The sequence below is a fragment of the Rhynchophorus ferrugineus genome, unplaced genomic scaffold, assembly GCF_030347505.1.
Source record: "Rhynchophorus ferrugineus isolate W39M unplaced genomic scaffold, kcgeb_rfMv2 rfM2, whole genome shotgun sequence".
In the NCBI taxonomy this organism is placed as follows: Eukaryota; Metazoa; Arthropoda; class Insecta; order Coleoptera; family Curculionidae; genus Rhynchophorus; species Rhynchophorus ferrugineus.
In genome coordinates this window covers 77,515,633-77,539,359 of record NW_027472581.1, presented here as the reverse complement: position 1 = coordinate 77,539,359, position 23,727 = coordinate 77,515,633, and the positions used below count along the sequence as shown (strand labels likewise).

Genomic DNA, 23,727 nt, shown 5'->3' with positions numbered 1-23,727 from the left:
CGTTTGAAGGACGAATTCGCCGAAAAACGGCCGCATTTGAAGAAAAAGAATGAATTGGACTTTGAATTGTTTCCTCTATCACCGTATTCTCCAGATCTGGCCAATCAGCGACTATTTCCTGTTCTCAGATATAAAGAATGCTCGCTAGAAAGAAATTTTCGTCGAATGAAGAGGTGATCGCCGAAACTGAGGCCTATTGTGAAGCAAAGGACAAATCGTACAACAAAAATAGTATCGAAAAGTTGGAGGGTTGCTATAATCAGTGTATCACCCTTGAAACGAATTATGTTGAATAAACAAAACCAATTTTGCCAAAAAAATGTGTTTTACTATGGTAGGCCGGGGACTTTTCAGTTGACCTGTTAATTAATTAATTATAATTCACCAATAATCACAAGGATCTACGCTAGATCCGGTAGAACTTCCCATTCTAGATGCAACAATGTAGGGAATGCCAAAAAAATATCGATATTTTTGAACGATATATCGACATTTTTGTAAACACATATTTTCCTTCAAAATAATTAAATATATTTCTTAAATATTATAGAAAAACCATTTAATTATTTTTAATGAACATTTAAATTGGTACTTAATTTTTAAGATTTAGTGTATTTTTGTATATATTTTGAATGGTTTTATATATTTTGATACTTAATCGTAAAGGGTTTTTTCTCCGATATATCGATATTTTTTAAAATATCAAATTGTATATAATATTAAAATATATATTAACTCTATAAAAATAAAAATAAATATATAATATTAATATATAAATGTATATTAAAATATCGATATATCGAAATATCGATATTTTTCAAATTGTTGTTACAAAAATCTGTCTGACTTTGGATTCATTAACTGCTAAGCTGTTAAAAGTCCTTTGAGGTTTTCATCTGATAAATCCTGAAATTCAATATCTTCGAATCTCCCTTTTTAAAACGTTAAATATAGAATATATGAAAATGTCGAGCGTTCCATGATTATCATATGTAAACACTAAATAATTCAATAATACTAATTTATGAAGAAGAATCTCAAAACTATCGATTTGAACAGTTTGGTTAGGTTATTTGACAGTAATTTTGATATTTCAAACTTTTACCAATAAGTCTCAGTGATCGGTGATGATACATGTAAGGATGATATTTTTACATAATCGATATATTTTAATATATAACATAATCATGCAGCCTTTTATGTATATTATTTTGGATAAGTAAGAACTTCTTTGATTCAATTTTAAATACGAAGCTGAATGTGTTTCTCAAAAGTTGTTTATATTTCACGGAACCGAAAGACACTGTATTTCAAGCTTATCTGTATGCCTGTGAATTCAGAAAAAATGATCAACGACCCAATATCGGAAATCATTAAAATAGTCGCTGCTACTATAAGATCGCTATCATCGACATACCAATCATTTTAAATTATCCAAACCTTTTAAATTTTATTTTTATCCTAACGCACGTTCAAATAAAATTAGTAATTTATTGGAAAATTAACAGAAGACCGACCGAACATTAAACCATCGTTAAAAAAAATCCAATAAAATTTAATAGCACAGAATCTTCATCAGCTGCCTAACATTTACATTTTTCTAATTTTCGATACAGCATTTCATACAATCGTCAACATCAAACTTGGATCGAACGTCCGTTGAATATATTTATCACACTGTTTAAGGAAATTTGATTTGTTTCACTATTAGGAAATTTTGTTTAATGTTTCAATCAATAATACGAAACTCTTTTTATCGTTCAATAATTGGAAAATATTTTCTCGTTTCCATGCCATGAATGAATGAAAATATTTTAATGATGATAATTTTTAGAAATAACATAATTAAATACTGTCTAGTTTTAGAATTTCCAACCTTAATGCAATGTGTTTATTTCTCTTTAATAGTTCCAGTAATATTTAATTGTCTAAAAGTTGAAACATAACAACATTTAAGTATTTGTAAAGCCTCTTCTCGTGTTCTCAAGCAATACTTTTTAATATACCCTGCCTGTAAAGGCTAAAAAGCATTAATTTTAAACATACTACAAAGATAAGATTACTAGGGACTACGAAACGACTAAGTTTATTTAGAGTTTTTCTCAAAAGTCAATATAATACATGGGCTGAAAAATATAGGTCCTAACTAGTGTTGGGAACAATCGACTGAAATCGACTATCGACGGTTTAGTAATTGACTACTTTCTACTATCGACTGTTTCAATCGCTATTTTTGGTTTGACTGTTTTTATTACTATTTACTATCGACTGTTTCGGTCGTTTACTTTTAATTACTATTTTTGGTTGTACTAGTTCATTCGACAGATTTTTAACAACGTGGCTGTGTCGTCCTAGCCGCGACCTTGAACGTAATGCACCGAATGTATGCATATATATTTATATGTAATATATGTGGTTTTATGTTTTTTCGTTGTTTGCTTGTGAATTACTATATATTGTAAATTAATATAGCAGTATTTTGGAAAGCTAGTTTTCGAGGGCAAGAAGATAAAATTGTAAATCATAAATAGTAAGATACTTTTGACTGGCATAATAGGTAGTACTTTTGGCCGATATAATAGGTAATACTTTTTTAATAAACTTTCATGATTTTTGTCGAAGCCTTTTGTTTGTCATAACTTTTTTTCTAAAATCTTGAAAACTAAAATTAAGTTCCAAAGGTTTCAGAAATTGCATCGATTAAAAAAGATTTGAAGAAATTTTTGCAGTAAGAGTTGTTAAATTTCTTTTACATGAATGGCGAAGGAGTAATTAAAGTATATTAAATATTTGTAATTAATGTATTTCCTGATAGGAAAATATTAATTATTATAAAATATTAAACTAAACGCAGTGGACGTCTAAATGGGGTGGTACACCAGAAAACATAAAAAAACCGCAAAATCGTTTCGAATGATTGAAAAGTGAAGCTGCGTCAATCAGCTAAAGAACGTGTTGATTTTAGTATTGCATGAGCATTTGACGATGAGAAAGCTGTTCAAAGTTGGTGCCGCGTTTGCTCACTGTTGGCCAAAAACAAGAATGTGTTGATGATTATGAACAATTTTTGGCCATGTTTAAACATAACAAACAGGAATTTTTGCGTCGATATGTGACAATGGATCATTCTGGAACAATCGGCTCCGTACTTTGGGAAGTGCATAGTGTAATATTCATCGACTATCTTGAGAAGGGAAATACCATCAACAGTGAATATTACATACATTATTGGAGCGTCTGAAAGCCGAAACTGCAAAGAAAAAATGTTGGTTCATCAGGACAACGCACCGTGTCGAAAGTCAATCAAAAGAATGACAAGACTACATGAATTAATCTTTGATTTGCTCCCACATCCGCCGTATTCGCCAGATTTGGCTCCCAGCGACTACTTAAAAATTCTCACTGATAAAAAAATTCGCTCGAATGTAGAGGTTATCGCTTAAACTGAGGTCTATTTTGAGGCAAAAGATAAATCGTTCTACAAAAGTGCTGTTGAAATGTTAGAGCAGCACTGGAATGATTGTGTGGCTCTTGGTAGAGATTACGTTGATGAATAAAGCCAATGCTGAACATAAATTTTAAATATGCCGTTTTATTTTGATACAGTACACACCACGGTTTTCGGCATTAAGCCTATGAACTGGCGAATGATTTATCGACTGGCGATTATCGCAACAGTAGGAGGACCATCGTATCGCCTTAACAACTGCGCCAACCAAACCGACTTAATACACTTTTAATCGATTTCTTAAAATACAAGTACTCTATAATTTGATATAGAACAAACTGACTGATATGGAATATCAATCATTTAGATAGAGAAAAGATATCCAGCTATAAACATAACTGATAAATAATGCTTGAAGATATTAAAATGGAATATGAATGATTTTTTATATCAATTCATAATTGCTCATAACATCAAAGAGCATGTGTCACTCTATGAACATGTCATGACCAGCGAATGGTTAATCAATTTATTGCTTTATAAGTCATACCTTTTTTGTGAATTTGATTTTTGATGCATTGATCGTTGATGTAAAAATGACTAGCGATGTCTGATGATGGTCGGTTAAAAATTATGTTTATTCTACATGGATAGACCATTATTAAATTACTACTGTATGACAAGACCAATAAATCCCATTTAATTTTACTAATAACTTACTTTTTCGTCTAAAATAGCATAATAATGCTGATTTAGACTATTGTAGACTATTGCGAATAAAGAAAAAAATCAAAGAATGATCATTTTAAAAAGTTTTAATTAGTTCAAAAATGTTAAACATGTAAAAAATGTTGATTAAAAAATATCGGCTGCCCACCTTTATCGAAGACAAAATCCTCTTAATAGAATAATATCGCAATGATAATATTTCTGGAAAGTTATTAAATTACTTAGAAATACATAGAAATTAGATTTAGTAGTAGAAATAGTATTTCTATTTGAAAATCTGAAAAATTCATTACAGAAGCTGAAGTTAAGAGTGACACTAAACACTATACAAATTCGTGCGGTTTGGCCCCCTTCAATCTTTTGGTTTCCTGCATATTGTCCATTAACTCTATTGCTTCCACGTTGCTGCGATTTACTAACTTATTTCACGTTTTAAGACAAAATCTTGGATAACTTCGTAAAATCATTTGATTTCAAAGCCATCACGCAGCTGTTGATTGGTTATGTAGCGATAACCAGTACAGTTGCTTGATTTTGACCATTTATATTGATGTTTCCCATTTAATCTATTAAGATGGATTTTGAGACATTTAGCTGATTCGGCTTGAGGACTCGGGCATCAGTTAAGTGAAATAATTAGATTTTTGTAATTTCGCCGCAAGGTAAAATTAAAATGTATAAATTAAGAAGTTATTCAGCTGTATTTTCTAGTCTCTGGTCCATTTATAGACCTTGTTGACTGCCACATTTTCTTACATTCTTAGGCAGAGCTATATTTCTTGCCATAATAACTATGTCGTTGGCAAATGTTCCAAATTATGTTTCTTTTGAATTGAAACATTCATCTGTAAAAATATGTTTAAGTGTACAGAATGCTTCTTCATGTGAGACTACATTTTCTTTTGAAAAGATATGACCACTTGAAAATAGTTACATGTAAACAATTTGCCCATCTTGTAGATTAATTCCAAATGCCATACCCGGTCAAAATCTTGTGGGGCGACCACGTATATATTAAACATATAACAAAAACGAAAGCAATCATGCTTATTATTAAATATGGCAAATTTTGTGGCGAAAAAATAATTCCTATTTTAGTATCAGGCAATTAACAACAGTGACAGCCAACTCCTGCTGAGCTGAATTCAGTGATGAATCGGAATATTTGCCTAATAAAAGCTCATATCAATTATTTAAAAAAGTATCTGAATCATGACGAAAATGAATTATTATGGGCGATAAATATGAATCTACTACAACCACGCTAAATGCAGTCATGAAATAAAGTGTACAGAATGCTTCTTCATGCGAGACTCTACATTTTCTTTTAGAAAGATATTACCACTTGAAAATAGTTACATGTTAACAATTTGCCCATCTTGTAGATTATTCCCAAATGCCATACCCGGTCAAAATCTTGTGGGGCGACCACGTATATATTAAACAGTGACAGCCAACCCTTGCTGAGCTAAATTCAGTGATGAATTGGAATATATGCCTAATAAAGACTCATATCAAATAATTAAAAAAGTATCTGAATCATGACGAAAATGAATTATTATGAGCGATAAATATGAATCTACTACAACCACGCTAAATGCAGTCATGAAATAAAGTGTACAGAATGCTTCTTCATGCGAGACTCTACATTTTCTTTTAGAAAGATATTACCACTTGAAAATAGTTACATGTTAACAATTTGCCCATCTTGTAGATTATTCCCAAATGCCATACCCGGTCAAAATCTTGTGGGGCGACCACGTATATATTAAACAGTGACAGCCAACCCTTGCTGAGCTGAATTCAGTGATGAATTGGAATATTTGCCTAATAAAGACTCATATCAAATAATTAAAAAAGTATCTGAATCATGACGAAAATTAATTATTATGGGCGATAAATATGAATCTAATACAACCAGGCTAAATGCAGTCATGAAATAAAGTGCTAAAACTAAATGAAACCATAATTGGGATAATTGGATTAATGTTGATTGCAACTGGTACGCTTGAATTGAAAACATTCAAATAGAAAGTCCTACACTATTCAATACATTATCCAAATGTAACTCAGTGGCATATATTATTTCCGGCTAAAAGTAAAATTCGTATTCTTGGACTGAATCTGAGAAAAATAGTTAATGGATAAAAGTAGTTTCCGTATCAACTATTTAATTAGCACAAACTTGCAAATAAATAATAGTTTCTTTATAGTTAAGCGATAATATTTTAAAAGTAATACTCGTTAGAGCTTCAATGACATAAATTTTAACATTAAAAAGGTTTGAACAAACATCGAAAGAGTTAGAAAATCGAAAAACAACCGTTACCTAAGTAATACCTTATAGTTACTAGGGTAACATAAAACTAGTCAAAAGTATTCTACTATTTATAAATCCAAATTTTGTTGTTTTTACGCTGTTACATTAATAACGAATTTTGAAAAAATAGAGTTCCAAAATGCTGCAATATTAATGTACATTGTTATTTACAATCATATTAAAAAAAAACATAAAACCACATATTTACATAAAAGTCTAAGTAAGCATAAATTCGACACATTATTTCACGACAAGGACAACGAAGCCAAACCGCCAAGAACTAGTCAGTATAAAACTAAATAACGAATGAAGCATTCGAATAGTAAACATTTCATAGTAAAAAATAGTCAATTAGTAAACAGTCGATAATATTTTTCATTGAATAAATTCCAACGTTAAACGAAAGTAATAGTTAGCGATGAACAATACTTTCAATAATAAGTGTTTCTAATTTTATTCAATTGTTCTTTTTATTAATTTAAAACACAACACTAATGTTCTTGGTTGGCGCAGTGGTAAAGGCGGGAGGATGGTTCTCCTACTGTTGCGATAATCGTGGGTTCGAAACCTGTTGGGCAATGATCGTAAATGTTTGTGATTATCCTTAGACAAGACTGAAAAATCCGACAAGGAAAATGATCCCAGTCACGTCAGTAACCAGGCTGGATAAGACCGTATGTCTTGTGGGATTATTTCTAAGTTGGTCACTCACCAGTCGGTAGGCTTAATGTAGAGGACCGTGGTTCGGAGCCCAAGTTAAACAGTATGTCCAGTCCAGATAAACTCAGATTGGTAAAAGGAGACTTTAAAAATATTTAAAAAAAACACCAATGTTATTACTAGTATTAAAATATTTACTTTTTTGGAATAAAATGGGAGACTACAATGTCGTTAATCTAGAAATAAACCTGTTATTATCAGCTTATTATATCGTTTAAAACAAAATGCCGAAAATAACATAAAAATTACTATGACTCAACAATTACTACTTGTCAAATAAACTATTCCTACACATACACGGCTCTAGTGGGCTCAATTGAAAAAATCTCTATAAACGTCATTACAATACCCTTTGGACTAATAGAAGGAAATATTTGACGAATATGTCACAATATAAACAGATTACTTCTTCCGGGACAGCATGTGGGTAACAGAAAAAAAAATGATGTAATTCCCAGCACAAGAATTAAAAGCAATTACATAAGAGGAACTCTTGAATTAAACATTAGTTTTTTTTTGCCGCTATGGAAGAATGCAGGAAAACTGAAAAAAATATATCATTCAAATTTAGGTAAAAGATATATCCAATATTATGTTTTTGTTTAAATAGGAATTGGTGATATAATACAAAAAGCAATTATACCACAGTTAACACAGATACAGTTAACGTGTGCGTCTGACCTACACCCAATATTCCGCAGGGCAGTGTTCTTGGCCCATTCTTATATCTATTGTATACAGCTAGACTACCGACCTCAAGAAACATTACTATTGCAACATATGCTGACGATACAGCGGTATTATCATCACACGAAGATCCAATATCAGCCACAAGAAACCTCCAACTTCATCTTAACAAAGTCGAATTGTGGTTGAAAACAAATGAGACAAAATCTACCCATGTGGCATTCACCCTTTGGAGAACTTGTCCCCCAGTAAAGTTGAGTAATTATGAACTTCCGCAAGCAGGCAACGATAAATATCTGAGAATACATTTTAATCGACGTTTGAGATGGAAAAAACATATAGTGACAAAACGCAAACAGCAAACAGCTTGGGCTTAAACAAAACCAAATGTATTGGCTGATAGGGCGTAAATCTAAATTATTATTAGATAACAAGGTTTTGCTGTATAAGTCAATACTTAGGCCAAGTTGACCTATTGTATTGAACTATGGTACTACTAGCAAATCTAACATAGCTATCATCCAGAGGTTCCAGAATAATGAGTCGCGAGTCATCGTCGATACCCCATATTATGTCTCCAACAAACTGATTCAGCGCGATATTCTATGAAAGTCTAAAGCATCCCAATGCACTCGCCAAACATTTAAATGTGCACAATGACAGTGAAGTGCGTAGGCTCAAATGCAAACTACCATACGAACTAATTATACTGACACATAGAGTGAGATATAATATCTAGAATAAGTTAGAACAGTCTTTGGAATAAATTAGGATAGACTTTAGAACAGTATATAGAATAAGGTTTAGATTCAAAGTGTACAGCAGATCACTTACTACAGGATAGTTATATTGTATAACGGAAATCACATAATACTTACTGCCCACGGGCAGATAAATAAATTATCATATAATAGTAATATGCATTGTATTTTTTTAAATTATTAATATACTATTACTTACAATTTGTTTCTATAGTGATTTAGAACTAGGCACTTATCTAGGAATAATTGTTGCAGTAATATAATATAATATATAATCATTGAAATATATTATTACATTATAATAATATGCAATAATCGAATGCCTCTGACTTGGCCTTTAATAAAATAAAACAAAATCTAGTAGCATATTTTACTATTTAGTACGCTTAACTACACAATTACACAAAATCATACTGTTTGGTTCTCTTGGGTCTACGTCCTAGTTCAGTATTATCCAAGAGTTTTCAGCACTTCGATGGAAGTGAAGTATTTCCTCATGTCTTGTTGCAAATCTCTCCACTCTGACAATTATAGATAGTTATATTTGGGTGCATCCACAATACTTCTCAAGACTTAATGCTGAAATAATTGTATTATGTTGCTATTACTTTTCACAGAACATCCCCATAACTGAATTTCATAAGTCCATAGAGGTTTCAGTATCTGCTTTTGCAGCAACAACTTATTATGTAGAGCTAATTTAGATTTTCTTCCAAAAAACCAATATATATTTTTGTATTTTAATAGTAGTATAGGTAGGCCGGAGACTTTTCAATTTATCTGTTATTACAACACGAACACAAATGAAATTATTAGAAAGACTACATACGTCCTCGATATGTAGCGAATATGCAAAAATGATAAAAAAAAGAAAAAGAAGAAAATCATCAAAGTTACTTTTACACTAATTTCATTCAAATAAATTTAAAAAATCGTAAAAGGAAAATACGGAACATAAACACATACATTAAAATATAACATTACCAAAAAAGGGAGGCGCAAAGCATGACACTGCATAATAAACACCTACATATAATCAAAAAATGCATATTCAATTTACTATTTATATATGTACTGTCTTATTTATATATCACGATTGTATCCTTGTTAACGTTATTTGTTGTTCAATAGTAATATAAATAACTAAGCAAATAGTCACCGAATAATGTTTAAACGTCAAAACGACTATAAATTATGTATAAATAAAGTAAGTGTTTCCTAGTTGCCAATGATAAAATGCTAAATTACCATACTTCTCCTGTTTTATCTCGAAATTAAATTGGTTATGTCTGCGAGAGCTTCCTATAAACATGTCGAGAGAATAAAATCTGTCTTTCATTCAAGTTTAACTGTGACACTTCGAACAGCGTCGTGGTACATAAACATAGACTGCATTTGGCTCCAGTAATATGGCGCCAAGCTTCCGACAACAACGTAACGGTGGCACAAAGTTGAGGAAGAGGAAGCATTTGAAAAGATATTAAACATTGTTTAATATCGGATCTGTTGACTTGATTTTTGAACGAAAAGAAAAACAATTAGCTAATATATTTACCGAAAGATAATATACAAATTCCTGTTTATTATCTGAGGGTGTGCTTTAAAAAATCGAGTTGTTTTATCTTGGATATTTCATCTACAAATGTTAAAACGATGTTTTGGTTTATATCAGCTCATTGATAACAGATTAGAGAGTAATTGAATGAACAAACTTAAAGCCTATTTTGAAACAATATAAAGGATACAATATTAGATAATATATTATAATTATATAGGTCTCCAAAATACTAAATTGATATTGAATAAGTTGCAAAATTGTAAACAATTATAATCTATTACCATTTATATTTTGAACCCTTATTGTTGTTGTTCAAAATGTTAATATGTTATGTAATGAAAAGTGTGACATATTAGACGTAAACTTCTTCAGCACAATTTATCATTTAAGCAGAATGGAGCATATTAAAAAGAAAAGAAAACAAAAAAAAGCAACTACTTAACACCGAAACCTTCGGATTCCGCTCATTCCATGTCATAGAGGAAGATAAAAGATTCGCAACATAACATGAAGAAAGAATTCACATACATGTAAACATCGAAGAGACTAAGGACGAATGGGTCTTCTTGGATAAATACATGGTTATAAATAATTGTAAAGAAGAATTGTAAGTTAGTCTGCAACGACTAGTAATGCCGGCTTGCTGCTGTATAAGCAGATACCAAAACCTATCGAATTCAGTTATGGTGATTTTCTGAGAGAAGTAATATGAATATAATACACGTACTTCACAGAATAAAGTCGCGAGAAGTATTCTGGATGCACTTAGATATTACAGGAGCAACTACTTAACACTCAGACCTTCGGATTCCGCTCATTCCATTTCATAGAGAAAGATAAAAGATTCGCAACATAACATGAAGAAAGACTTCACATACATGTAAACATCGAAGAGACTAAGGACGAATGGGTCTTCTTGGATAAACACATGGTTATAAATAATTGCAAAGGCGAATAGTAAGTTAGTCTTCAAAGACTAATAATGCTGGCTTGGTGGGCGCAGTGATAAAGGCGAAAGGACAGTCTACCTACTGTTGCGATAGTCACGGGTTCTAATCCTGCTAGAGCATGGTCGTAAGTTTATGTTTGTGATTGTTTAACAATTTGAAATTGTCCTTAAGCAAGAGTGCAAAATGATCCCAGTCACTCCAGTAACCCGGCTGGGTAAGACCGGATGTCTTCTGGAATGATTTCCAAGTCGGTCACTCGTCAGTCGGTAGGCTTAATGCCGAGGACCGTGGTTCGGAGCCCACGTTAAACTGTAGGTTCAGTCCAGATAAACCCTGGTTAGTAAGAGGATACTTTAACATATACAAAAAAACGATTAGTAATAATATTTCAATACATTTAATTTTTTATTTCATTATTAAGATAAAAATATTTTGGGATCTAATAGAATTTAAAAGTTAGATTATATTAATTAGAATCGTATATATTTATATCGTATTTGTACAATTTTTAAATTATTGAATCTTACCTTTATTTGTTGAATTCCTTGAGTTAATCTGAAACAAAATATAAACAATTATACCTTTTTAAAAATGTTGCCTGTGGAACTGTAAAATAAATGTATCTAAAATTTCTAAATGATGCACTGCGTAAATATGTTTATCTAAATTTATTTTGTTAATTAATTTCAATATCAAAATCAATTTTGAGCGTAGCTTGTATATTTGATTATTATAGGTTGAAACTAGCAATATATTAAATTAGAGATTATATTAAATAATCGAACGAATGATAGAAAATAAACGTTGATGCATACAATTATTTCAAAGGATCAAAATTTTATTTTTATCGGACGACGAAAATTACTGAACGACTATATAAATATAAATATTAGGTTAACATATATTTCAACGAAACACTAAATATAATATATAAAAACAATATTATCAACACATCATAGATATAGCTATTATTTGATTTCATTTATTACTAATATCAACGAAATTTGCTTTCTATTCTTTATATCGCGGTGTAATTTTCAAGATCAAGGATCGAAACTATCGATAGAAAGCTATAAATTCCGTTTTAAATGACTATCTGCGGTTAAACCAACCTTCATAAGCACTGCTCAGACAGTTCACGAGTGATCGGAATAAATATGTACTAATCAATTACTAATCAGAAGAAGCAAGATCTGGAGAATTAGCGCTTCCCATTTTAAATGAACATGTGATTGAGCATTGTCATACTGAAGAATAACAATGGCGGGTCTTTGCTCGTATTCCGACCGTTTTTTCGAGCAGCGCTCGGCTCAAACGCAGCAATTGTAGTTAAATGTAGTTTGTGGATCGCCGAAAATGAAATTTACTCCGTACAAATTCAGACATTTTCATCGCTCTGAAATTGTTCACCATTCAACGAAATGACACATACTGTATTCCCTTACAATTAATTTATATGCTTGTTAAAATAACAGATATATCACGGCAAGACCATAAAACTGCCACTATTATTTACGCTTCAACAAAAATGAAAGTTCTAAAATGAACAGTTAATATAACAAGCCAATAAATACAAGGAAATACTAGAATTGTGTAAGAACCATTTTTGTGAACGCTACCAATTAATTCCAACGCCTTATAATCTGTTCTGTTATTCCATCAGTATTGTCAAATTGTTATTATATGTAGTCTATCCAAAGTTATTTTGAACATACGTCATCAAGATGTTTAATGTATTGCCAGTCGCAATTTGTAAATTAGTTTTAGAATCAGACAATATTTTCCCTTTCATTTTATTCTAGCTAAAAACAATACTACCTGATTAGTTCGAACACGTAAACGAATGAGCCTGTCAAAGTAATCCAGTTGTCAAACGTATACAAAATTCTTCAAAACAATAGTGATAAGAGGTTATAAACCGGCAAACGTTATTTTAATGCTTTGCTTGTTTTGATAAACTTCAAGTCGCTGCTTATTATTACTCCGATTGAAAATTCCGAAGCCAGACAGAACAGATTGCGTCTCTAATCAGTTACTTTGAACAGGAACGAGATAATGGAGGCCCCCTCTTGCCAGTAAAATTCTTTAGAGAGGTAAATATTTTTACTGCTAAATATTAATTTGCTGCGATTTTTATTGAAAATATCTTTTAGCGTGTTGCAGTGACAGACAGTTGACACGGTCACTGAAGCATCTCTATAATTTAATACAATTATTTCAAAGGAAACTGTTGTGAAAGTCTGAAAAGTATCGAAGAGGACTAATAGAACTTCAGGATATTGCTTTTAAAATAATACCATTTTCAAATAATAAAATGAATGAAGACTTGGATGAGACATGGATAATTCAGAATGGGACTAATATACCCAATGGTCACTCATGACAAGGTAATAAAAATAGTGTTATGACAACAAAAGTTGACGGAAAAAGGTTGTTGGAATAAAAATGGATTAAATTTTATTAGTCATAACACTTATTAATAATTCACTGCAGATATGTTGTACTTCATGCTGGAAACAAGAATGGTTAATAATATCTTCGGCTTAGATGAACTCGACCAGACACATTGCAGAAGAAATTGACAAATGATGGTATTGTGAACAAATGTTAGATAGATTGGAAATTAAATAAAAATTGGAGATTGGAAAAAGGCACGGCGATGAGTATATAATTAATATGTGATAACTGTATGAAATGTTATTGTGGAATGTAAAATATTTATGTGCAAAGATATGTGTGCAAATGTTCAGAATATATCTGAGCATTTAGTTAAAATACACCAAGAAAGAAATAATAGTAACTGTTTTGCAGATTTGGCAAATGTATTAAGGAGAATGCAGTGATTAAATCTAGTTTTACCAACAAAGATGTATACAGGTAATAACAGACCAAACTAATGAGATATACAGTGATATCAAAATGTCTTTACACCGTACCGAAGGACACAAGAACTAAGCTCAATGTAAAAGGTAAATAATATGCTCTCTAATGAAAGTAAAATATATTACTTTGTAGGACTGTTGACGTCGGGTCGGTCAGTCGATCGAAATATGTGGCTGCCCCTGCGATTATTTGTCCGAACACTTACTACTATTTTTGGAAGGAATTTGCACGAGAACTGAAAACAATGGTTGAAGAAATACTGTTGGAGAATTGACAGGATATTAGGTTAGGTAGAGGAAGTACGGTAGCGCTGTGGAAGTGGTACTGTTACAATGGAATGGAGAAAAAAAAAGCGAGACGTCGGCGTGATGGTCTTTTATAGCCTGGAACTGCATGGTACCAATGCACTGGCGTTGCCAACCTTTGTACTTGTTGGTGAATTCGTGATGGCCTAAAGGGTCGTGGCGGTCGCCATATAACTCCCCTCCTAGTGGAACTGCCGTGGAACGTACCTCTATGTGGTGCAGTTTCCGGAATGCACACGCAATCACGCAAACAAACGCCAAGAGACTGCCGATGAGATGGGTATCCCAACCTGAGCAAGGAGTTTTACGGGATCAGCTGCCATCGAAGTTGTAGCAGGACGTCGTTCGTCTTGGGGCGTTTAGCTTTGTTTGAGGGTACCTATAAGTGTGTTACGTGTCCCGTTTCGTGATGCGAGGGTGTTCATGTGTTCACGGTATACATGATGGGCTTCTGTGGTTTTCGTCCATCAGGCTAGTCTCGTGGGATGTTGTCGACCATGTGATATTGATGGGTTCCGTTCCTCGTGCTATTCTTCCATGCACGTGTCAAGCAGATGTCGAGTGGCTTATGTTGAACTGATTTACCTGTTAGGCACTTTGATCACGTCGGGGTCACTAATTGTAGGACTGTTCGTCAGGTCGGTCAGTCGGTCGAAATGTGTGACTACCGCTGAGATTATTTGTCTGAACACTCACTACTATTTTTGGAAGGAATTTGCACCAGAACTGAAGACAATGGTTGAAGAATACTGTTTATTTTAATAATAAATTATACATGTGGTCGACGGAAGAATTGACAGGATATTAGGTTAGAAAGAGGGAGTACGGTAGGGCTGTGGAAGTGGTACTGTTACAATCGAATGGAGAAAAAAAAGCGAGACGTCGTCGTGATGGTCTTTTATAGCCTGGAACTGCATGGTACCAATCCACCGGCGTTGCCAACCTTTGTACTTGTTGTTGGTGAATTCGTGGTGCCCTAGAAGGTCGTGGCGGTCGCCACAACTTGGATATACAATTGTTAATTAGGTGGATTAGGACTCCAGAGGATACAATTACAAACGCGCCTAGAACTCTAACTCGTAGATGGCATGGAAAAGAGTTAAAAGTAAATATAATCAAACACAATCCTAACCTATAAACTATTATAACTATATACTTAATTGTAGTTTTAAGTCCTTCGATAATATATGCATTAGATCTACAATAATGTTATAATAAATTATATCTGATAACAGTATTTTTGTTTCATTACTTTATTTAGATTAGAATTTGTTGTATGTCAAAGCCAAACTGAACTAAAACTCAGAGTTGATACGGCGACATTGCGACGTTTTGACACCACAAATTTAGATGACGTACGTACAAAATAACTTTGGATAGACTATAGCTATGTACATATAATAACTTTATTATATTTGTACTTTTAAATATAATTTACTGTATATAAAACATATATTTCTTTCATTCAATAAATGTTTGTAGAGTTTATTAAACAAAAAAGCGATAAAACGATGGTAAGGTGAGATAATGTTTCTCAGAAATTATAATACATGTAATCATTCTTTATTTAACAGTGTTAGGAACGAACAAATGTGACGTAATATCTGCAAATTGTCATTAATACCACCTTTATCAAGCGCCATATCTTTAAAAACATCCGAATACGTAATTTTATTGTTTTCCTAAAATGTTATTTCAAGCGCTCGATAACCGTACACAGCTTTTGGACACACTGTTATCGACGCTAACGATTAGACATTAGTGATTATTAGTTTTTGTTTATGTTAACACTGCGACCTTTTGAGTAAACGATCCGATGTCTTGTATTACATAACAAATTAATAAATGTGGTTTCATTAATGTGAACGGTTTATAAACGAATGTAATACTGGAAGCCATCATCAGCTAATTTGTTGGGAGCGTCCTGGGTGTTGACGCTTTTTCGTTAATAGAAAAAAATAATATATGATGAATAAGACGAAAGTTGTGACATAATCCATTAGCCTCTTCTTATCTTTCCGTGCTGATAATTCGCCACAGAACATGAACAGTTTTATTTTTTTGTTTACGCTATTTGATAATAATTCTAGGGAAAAAAATCGAAAAAGTCTCTTAAATATTTATAGAATTCTGGTCAATTGAAAAGAACAGGTCAATTGAAAAGTCCACGGCCTACCACAGTCAAGCACATTTTTTTGGAAAAATTAGTTTTTTATTCAATATAATTCCCTTGAAGGGTGATATACTGATTATAGCGACCCTCCAACTTTTCGATACCATTTTTGTAGTACGATTTGTCCTTTGCTTCAAAATAGGCCTCAGTTTCGGCGATCACCTCTTCATTCGACTAAAATTTCTCCCCAGCTAGCATTCTTTTGAGATCTGAGAACAGGAAATACTCGCTGGGGGCCAGATCTGGAGAATACGGTGGATGAGGAAGCAATTCGAAGCTCAATTCATGGATTTTTGCCATCGTTTTCACTGACTTGTAACAGGGTGCATTGTCTTGGTGACACAGCACTTTCTTTTTCTTCAATTTCTTCGTATCACAAAATATAGACGCCATAACCTTGCCTGCCGACTGTTGCGATTTCCCACGCTTTGGAGCGGGTTCATCGTGTGCAGTCCACTCGGATGACTGTCGATTGGACTTCGAAACGAAATGATGGACCCATGTTTCATCCATTGTCACATATCGACGCAAAAACTCGGATTTATTATGCTTGATCATCTTCAAACAGTGCTCCGAATCATCAACTCGTCGTTGTTTTTGGTCAAAAATGAGCTCGCGCAGCACCCATTTCGCACAAAGCTTTCTCATACCCAAATATTCGTGAATCATATGATGTATACGTTCAGTTGATATCTTTATAGTGTCTGCTATTTCATTCAATTTCAATTTACGGTCATTCAAAATCATTTTGTGGATCTTTATATTTTCGTCGGTAACAACCTCTTTTGGGCGAACGCAGTGGACGCCCGTTCACCGTCTTCCTTTTTAAAATTCCTTTTTATCCATTTTTTTTCACAATAACAAAAGTTGCTTCAATCAAAATGCTATAATTCAAAAACTAATGATCCGATAGCTGCCAAATTTATACACACATCTATCGAGGGTTAGAGCTAACTAAAAAACATATGGATTTAATTCTAGTAGCGCCATCTATCTGTCAGTCCGGGGACTTTTCAATTGCCCTGTTATATTAGGCGTATAAATTTGCCTAATTTATGATATTTGAATCTTTATTACACCGATAGCCGCAAATTTTTCCCATCTTTTAGGGAGTTTACGGATTCCATCCTGAAAGAACGATGTAGCTTTTGAGGCTATCCAAAAATCCATTCATTTTTTGAGATCTTCATAAGAAACGAAGCGCTGCTCAGGCAGCTTACATGTCATATGCCTGGACAAGCAGTAAGCAGAAGGAAAACGGTCTGGAAAACGCGGCGGGCGGGTTAACACGCTGTTTCCAAGTATGTTCTCACCGATTGTGGTCAAGTGCTATATGTGGTCAAGTGTTATCATGCTGAAGAATAACATTATTGTGTCTTTGCTTCTATTCCGGACGATTTTCGCGTAGTTCTCCGCAAAAACTGGCTTAAACTGCATTAATTATAGTTGATAGCGATCCCCACTGATGCTTTAATACTCTTTGTCTTCGGTGCCAAGATCACCACTTTTAAAACGTGGAATCCAGTCCGAATGGTAGTAGAAATAATAGTTTTCAATATGTTTTTATCTTCTTTATAATAGGCCACTTTTAAAAACAAGTTTTTGTTTTTAATTTTATAATACATTATTAATTAATTATACATTTAAGTATATAATTTATAGTTTCAACTATATAATGCAAATATGGTAATAATTAATAAACATGTTTATAAAATATTCAATAATGTAACAGACATGTTTATAAAATATTTATACAAAAATATTTTGGTAAACTAAATCTCGTATATAGTTTGTAATAGTGTGAACTTTTTTCCTTAATCTCTCGAAACGTAAGTACCGTTCATAATACGCTATTCCTATAGAGCGGCTAAGTATTATTTAACTGTTCTTGTTCGCTGGTCTTTATTATGTTCGTGTATAATTATCTAATTAAGATAGTAGTACTCTAAAGTGAAAATATGTCCTTTCAGACCGGAAATCTCCTTATTTACTATTCGAGCTATATAATTTACGCAACTGTTACATTAGAAATGTTACGCTAAAACTCGACTCGGCTATTTCCGTATAACGTGCTAAACTTTAGGATCAGTAAAATAATAAAATGAACTAAAATAAAAATAAAAATGTGAAAACAAAAATAATTATATAATAAAAGTGGTGATCAAGATAAAGTAAATTAAAATAACACCTTACAACAGTAAAAGTATTGCGTAATAGTGATTGTAAAAAAAAATAATTATAGAAAAAATAAAATGGATTTAAATTGATTACTTCGATAAAACGCTAGGAATTGAACTAGTTTAAAGATTTAAGAAAGTCAAAAATGTAAAATTGGCTTGGTAACAGATCAATTGAAAAGTCCCCGGCCTACCATAGTAAAACACATTTTTTGTCAAAATTAGTTTTTTTTATTCAACATAATTCCCTTCAAGGGTGATACACTGATTATAGCGACCCTCCAACTTTTCGATACCATATTTGTAGTACGATTTGTCCTTTGCTTCAAAATAGGCCTCATTCGACGAAAAATTTTTCGAGCGAGCATTCTTTTGAGATCTGAGAACAGTAAATAGTCGCTGTGGGCCAGATCTGGAGAATACGGTGGATGAGGAAGCAGCAATTTCTTTGTCTTTAAATGCGGCCGTTTTCAGTAACAAGGGACCAAGAACACTGTCCTGCGGAACACCCGAATATATGGGGTGTAGGTCAGGGTATTCGTCAGCCAGTTTCACAATAAAATGTCTGTCTGTGAGGTATGATTTCAGCAGTTGGGGCAAAAGCTTTTTGAATTTAACATGCAGTCCAGTGTGTCACACCTTGAAGGCCTGAAAAATATCGAGAAATGCAGCGAAGCAATATTTTTTACCATTTAGGTTTTTGTTAATGTTCTTGACTAATATAGTTAGACGTATAGTTTTTCGAATAGTTTAGAGATCACAGTTAACAGGCTTATATGACGATAAGAGGACAATTTTCTGTAGTGATTTTTAAGTTGTTTAATCTGTCTCTCGTTCGTATTCCACTTTAAGCAGTAGCTTCAGTTACTAAAAAATCCAAAGGTTGACATAACCAACCTACATACATCCTAATATATATGCTATATTTTTTTTATTCAATATTTCATAATTATTGATTTCTTTAGAATTTTATTTTAGTTTTCAATGTTTTATTTGTATTTGCTCTATTAAGACTTTAATATTTCATCAGATATTCGGTCCATATCTTCAGATTTCCCATTGTATTTCTTGGGAGGTAAACATATACAGGATGGCGTGTCCAATTCTGTCTCGTATCCTTCGCCGATATGGACGATTATTATTCTTAATAGTTTACTATACCTTAAACGAATTTCCTTCTTGTGGTGACTCTGACTTGGCCTCCCGTAAGAGGCACATACACACACACGCATTCGATATTCCTTCTTTGTCGGTTGTCGTAACTTAGTGCGGCTTTTAATACGCGGGAAACAGTCTATTACAAATAAGCAGGATGTCCGCCGGCGCGGGCAGGGGAGGGGAGAACGTCGCAGGTCGAAAAAGCCTGCATCAGTGGCGTCGTATCCCATAGAAAACGTCAATTGATCGCACTGGATAATTTACGTTCTCCTAGTTAAGCCGGTCGAAAATTTTCAGCAATTTTCTTTATATTTTATAATATTATTTTGTTATAATAGTCAATATAAACATTATTAAAGTCATATTAACCTCTGGATTGGATTTATTATCATACAGTCAATAATGTATGTTTCTGATATTAGTTTTACAAATTCATATCATAAAAGTTGAACAAACAAAAGCCGGAAAATAGGTGCCTGGCTGAATACTTTTGATAGCGTCACATCATCATCAATCTATTGGTAAATTTCATTAGAGCCATATTTGAATTTGGATTGTATATTTTCTAACACGTACAATAATTCATGTTTTTGATATCATTTTAAACGCTATTCAGGCTTAGAATTGCCAAAACATTCTGAATTCATAAGTAATAAACTCCATGTATGAATATAAGTAATAAATGTTCTGATTATTAATTTTCTAGAGCACTTCTACAGCTTAATCACAATATTAGAAATAAATGTATAAAAATTTAACTGTTTCCAAAACATTATAAGTTAATCATGTGCAGAAGAAACTGGAAGAACGTTAAAAAAATTGAGAACCTAGATATATTATATAATTATAGTAAATAATTAATAAACTTACAATCTTTTTACTAATTTGACAATAAAAGAGAAATTGAATCTATTGAAAAAATGTGAAATGATTGGGACAATTTATATCATAAAAGATGAATAAATAAGAGTCGAAAAGTTATAGGTGTCTGGCTGAAGCATTCATGACAGAGTGACATAATCATCATCTAACCATTGATGATGCTTGAAGAAGTTGTCCAAGGTTATCTAAAATTAGTGCCAGTGTATATAGTCGAAAAGAGAAAGAAAATCAATAAAAATGATAATCGCACATTTTCCACATGTAATACGGTCCTCCATAAAAGAACCGTCTCTTACTCCATGATACGGTTTTTTCTTCTCGACTTATTTCTTCGAAGGGTCTTCCTTTCAACAATTTTCTTCTAACAACTGATATTTTCGATAGTTTTTGCAATTTTGACTACGTCATTTTTTCAATATTGAAAAAACTATTTTCAATGCTGACGATACTCTTTCGGGCCACAAAATTTGATTGTCATAGCTGTCACTTGATAGATTCCAGCGGTTTTACCATACTTTTATGATGAGTGTATGTAGAGTAGTAAAATGTAAAGTCATGAATGTAGAACTGCATGAAACATTATTTGTATCGCTTATTATAGGACTTCGAACGCGAAGGATCGCGTGACAAAATTTTAGATTCCCTCTTTACCTATAACATGAATCCCTCATTGTTTAAATGTTTTCAAAACAAATAAAGCCACTTTATTAAAAAATTATCTCGGACAATTTGTTTTGAGTGAATATATCCAAAATTCAACATAACATAATTGTCTAATCCATGACATCAAAGGCATCGTCGAGCAGAACGACTCCCCTCGATGTAGCAACTGATATTACTGTTATTACTGTCAATGATGGTTTAGGAAATCTATTTTCAGACTATGATACGCTGCTCGACGAAATTTAGACAACTTTTGTATTATTCCACTTGTTTGACGCTAATCCGATTAAGTAAGCCAACCAATCAATTCTAAAGCATCAAGTCGTCTAGAAAGATGCTGGAGAAAAAAATACCGCCCGCAATAAATGATTTTGTTGAAACCCCAAACAGAAAAGGATATACTTTTTGCACCTCTATAGCTTTGTCTTAATTTTGCTCATTATACTTTATAGTATTCTATATGACTATAGATATTTATCAACACAGTAGTGATTATCTTATATTTTTTCGCTTTTAACAATTGTCTCCTATTAGAACGCCCCTCATTGGAAAGGAACCCAAACCTATAATGTTTTCAGAGGTTAACTTTAGATTGGCTTAATATATAATTTCAATTTTTTCCGGTGGTGAACGACATTTTTGAGTAGTTATCGGATGATTTATGTCTAGTTTGATTTGTTATTTCATCAGGAATAAACTGACGCCTAAAAAAACGCTTACAAATTGTGCATATTGATCTAGAATATCCTGGTTCAATTCATGAAACTTATCGCACAGTGCGTCCATTATATGGTCGACTATCAGACCAATTGATTCAAGCCGATTAATGATACAATGTTCTTGTGCAACATTAACATTACCATTTAGATATCGTGCATCCAGGCACGTCGTACAGTGCGCTAAGAAAAAGTTACTGTTGCTGTAGAGTGCAGCACGGAAGAAGATCTGAACGTTCCTCTGCTACCTACAGATTATTTCGATACCCATCTATGTTCTTTCAGATTTTGTGAAAAGATCTTGGCTCTACAAAGTTAAACTCATGTAAGAATTTAAATCACATGATCACTGGACAAGATGGGCTGTAGATTTTTTTTTTAGAGTTTTGTATAACAATGAAGCTGATTTTTGATAAAATAACTACACCATTAAACAGGACTTGTATTTGGGATAACAATAATCCTTAAATTTAAACTGAGTATTTGGTGTGCTTTATGGAACGCGACAGCCATGATCACTGATTTATAGTGAACCGAAAAGTTAAAACAACTGAAAAGGCAACATCCAAATCTTGTAATGAGTTATCGACAATTGGACTACTAGATTAGATAATACAACGTGGCAAGAGTCCCGCTACTATTTTGATTGCCTATAACTTTGCTCAAAGAAAAGATAAGTTTGGTTTTCATAAGAAGTTTATGCGATCTTTACATTTTTTTTCGTTATGATTAAAAAATTATATCGCCTAAATGGTGACCGCCATTCGTTATGCAACTGTCGGCTCTTTTAAAGGCATTTTTCATGACATCCTGCAACATCTGAGACTGATTTCCTAAATTTCGTGACGAATATTGTCTTTAAGATATTAAATTGTTTGTAACTTATTCACATAAACTTTTGATTTAAAAAAAACCCTAAGAAAAAGTCTGGTGCTGCTAAATCCGGAGATCTGGCTGCCCATGCTAAATCGCTACTTAACGCGAAATTAGTCTTCGTGGAAAAATGTCATTCAATAATTGAATTTAATAGTTGCACGAGCTATGGCCCCATCTAACTGAAACAACATGTCCTCTAGTCCTTTCTCTTCCATTGCAGGCACAAGAAAATTTTCGCACAAGGAATTTTCGTAACACTAACAGCAACACCTTGGTCATTTTCAAAAAAATACGGACCAATGATGTTTCCAGCATGAATACTACACCATACAGTTGTTTTTAGTGGATGTAATGATGTTTCATGAATTAATTGAGGATTCTGTGTTCCCCAAAACAGACTGTTCAGTTTACTGAGCTACTGAGAATGAGCAGCCAGAGAAAAAAATGGGCTTCATCTCTTATTATCAATTTAGACGAAAAATCAATTCAATTTCACCAGAAAAACTTAGGATTGCATTACAGTACTCAACCCATTGATCAGGATCCCGCGGCAGCAATTTTTGGACTAATTGTATTTTGTACGGGAACATTTTCAAATCAGTTTTCAAAATGTGTCTTAAATTCTGTGCAGAAATGTATAACTGAAAACCACGTCTCCGAATTGATGTTTCTGGAGACTCTGCAACATTATCGAGCACCAGAGCCACATTTTCAGCGTTAC

General features: G+C 32.8%; 1 protein-coding gene and 1 long non-coding RNA gene across 4 annotated transcripts in view; both read right to left on the bottom strand.

Annotated features, from left to right (window-relative positions):
* LOC143191353 (uncharacterized) overlaps positions 1-23,727 on the bottom strand; it is a 160,268-nt gene that overhangs the window by 110,816 nt on the left and 25,725 nt on the right. For 2 of the 3 annotated variants that reach the window (XR_013004479.1, XM_076396316.1), the window contains exon 2: positions 11,701-11,728. The exons of the other annotated variant lie outside the window; for it this stretch is intronic. The gene's annotated coding sequence lies outside the window, so the exon portion shown is untranslated. The remainder of the gene's footprint in view (positions 1-11,700; positions 11,729-23,727) is intronic. 3 annotated transcript variants of the gene reach the window in all.
* On the bottom strand, positions 18,881-20,195 carry LOC143191800 (uncharacterized). Its single transcript, XR_013004626.1, has 2 exons — positions 19,873-20,195; positions 18,881-19,359 (listed from the first exon to the last, which is right to left on the bottom strand). It is a non-coding gene; the product is annotated as an uncharacterized LOC143191800 (long non-coding RNA).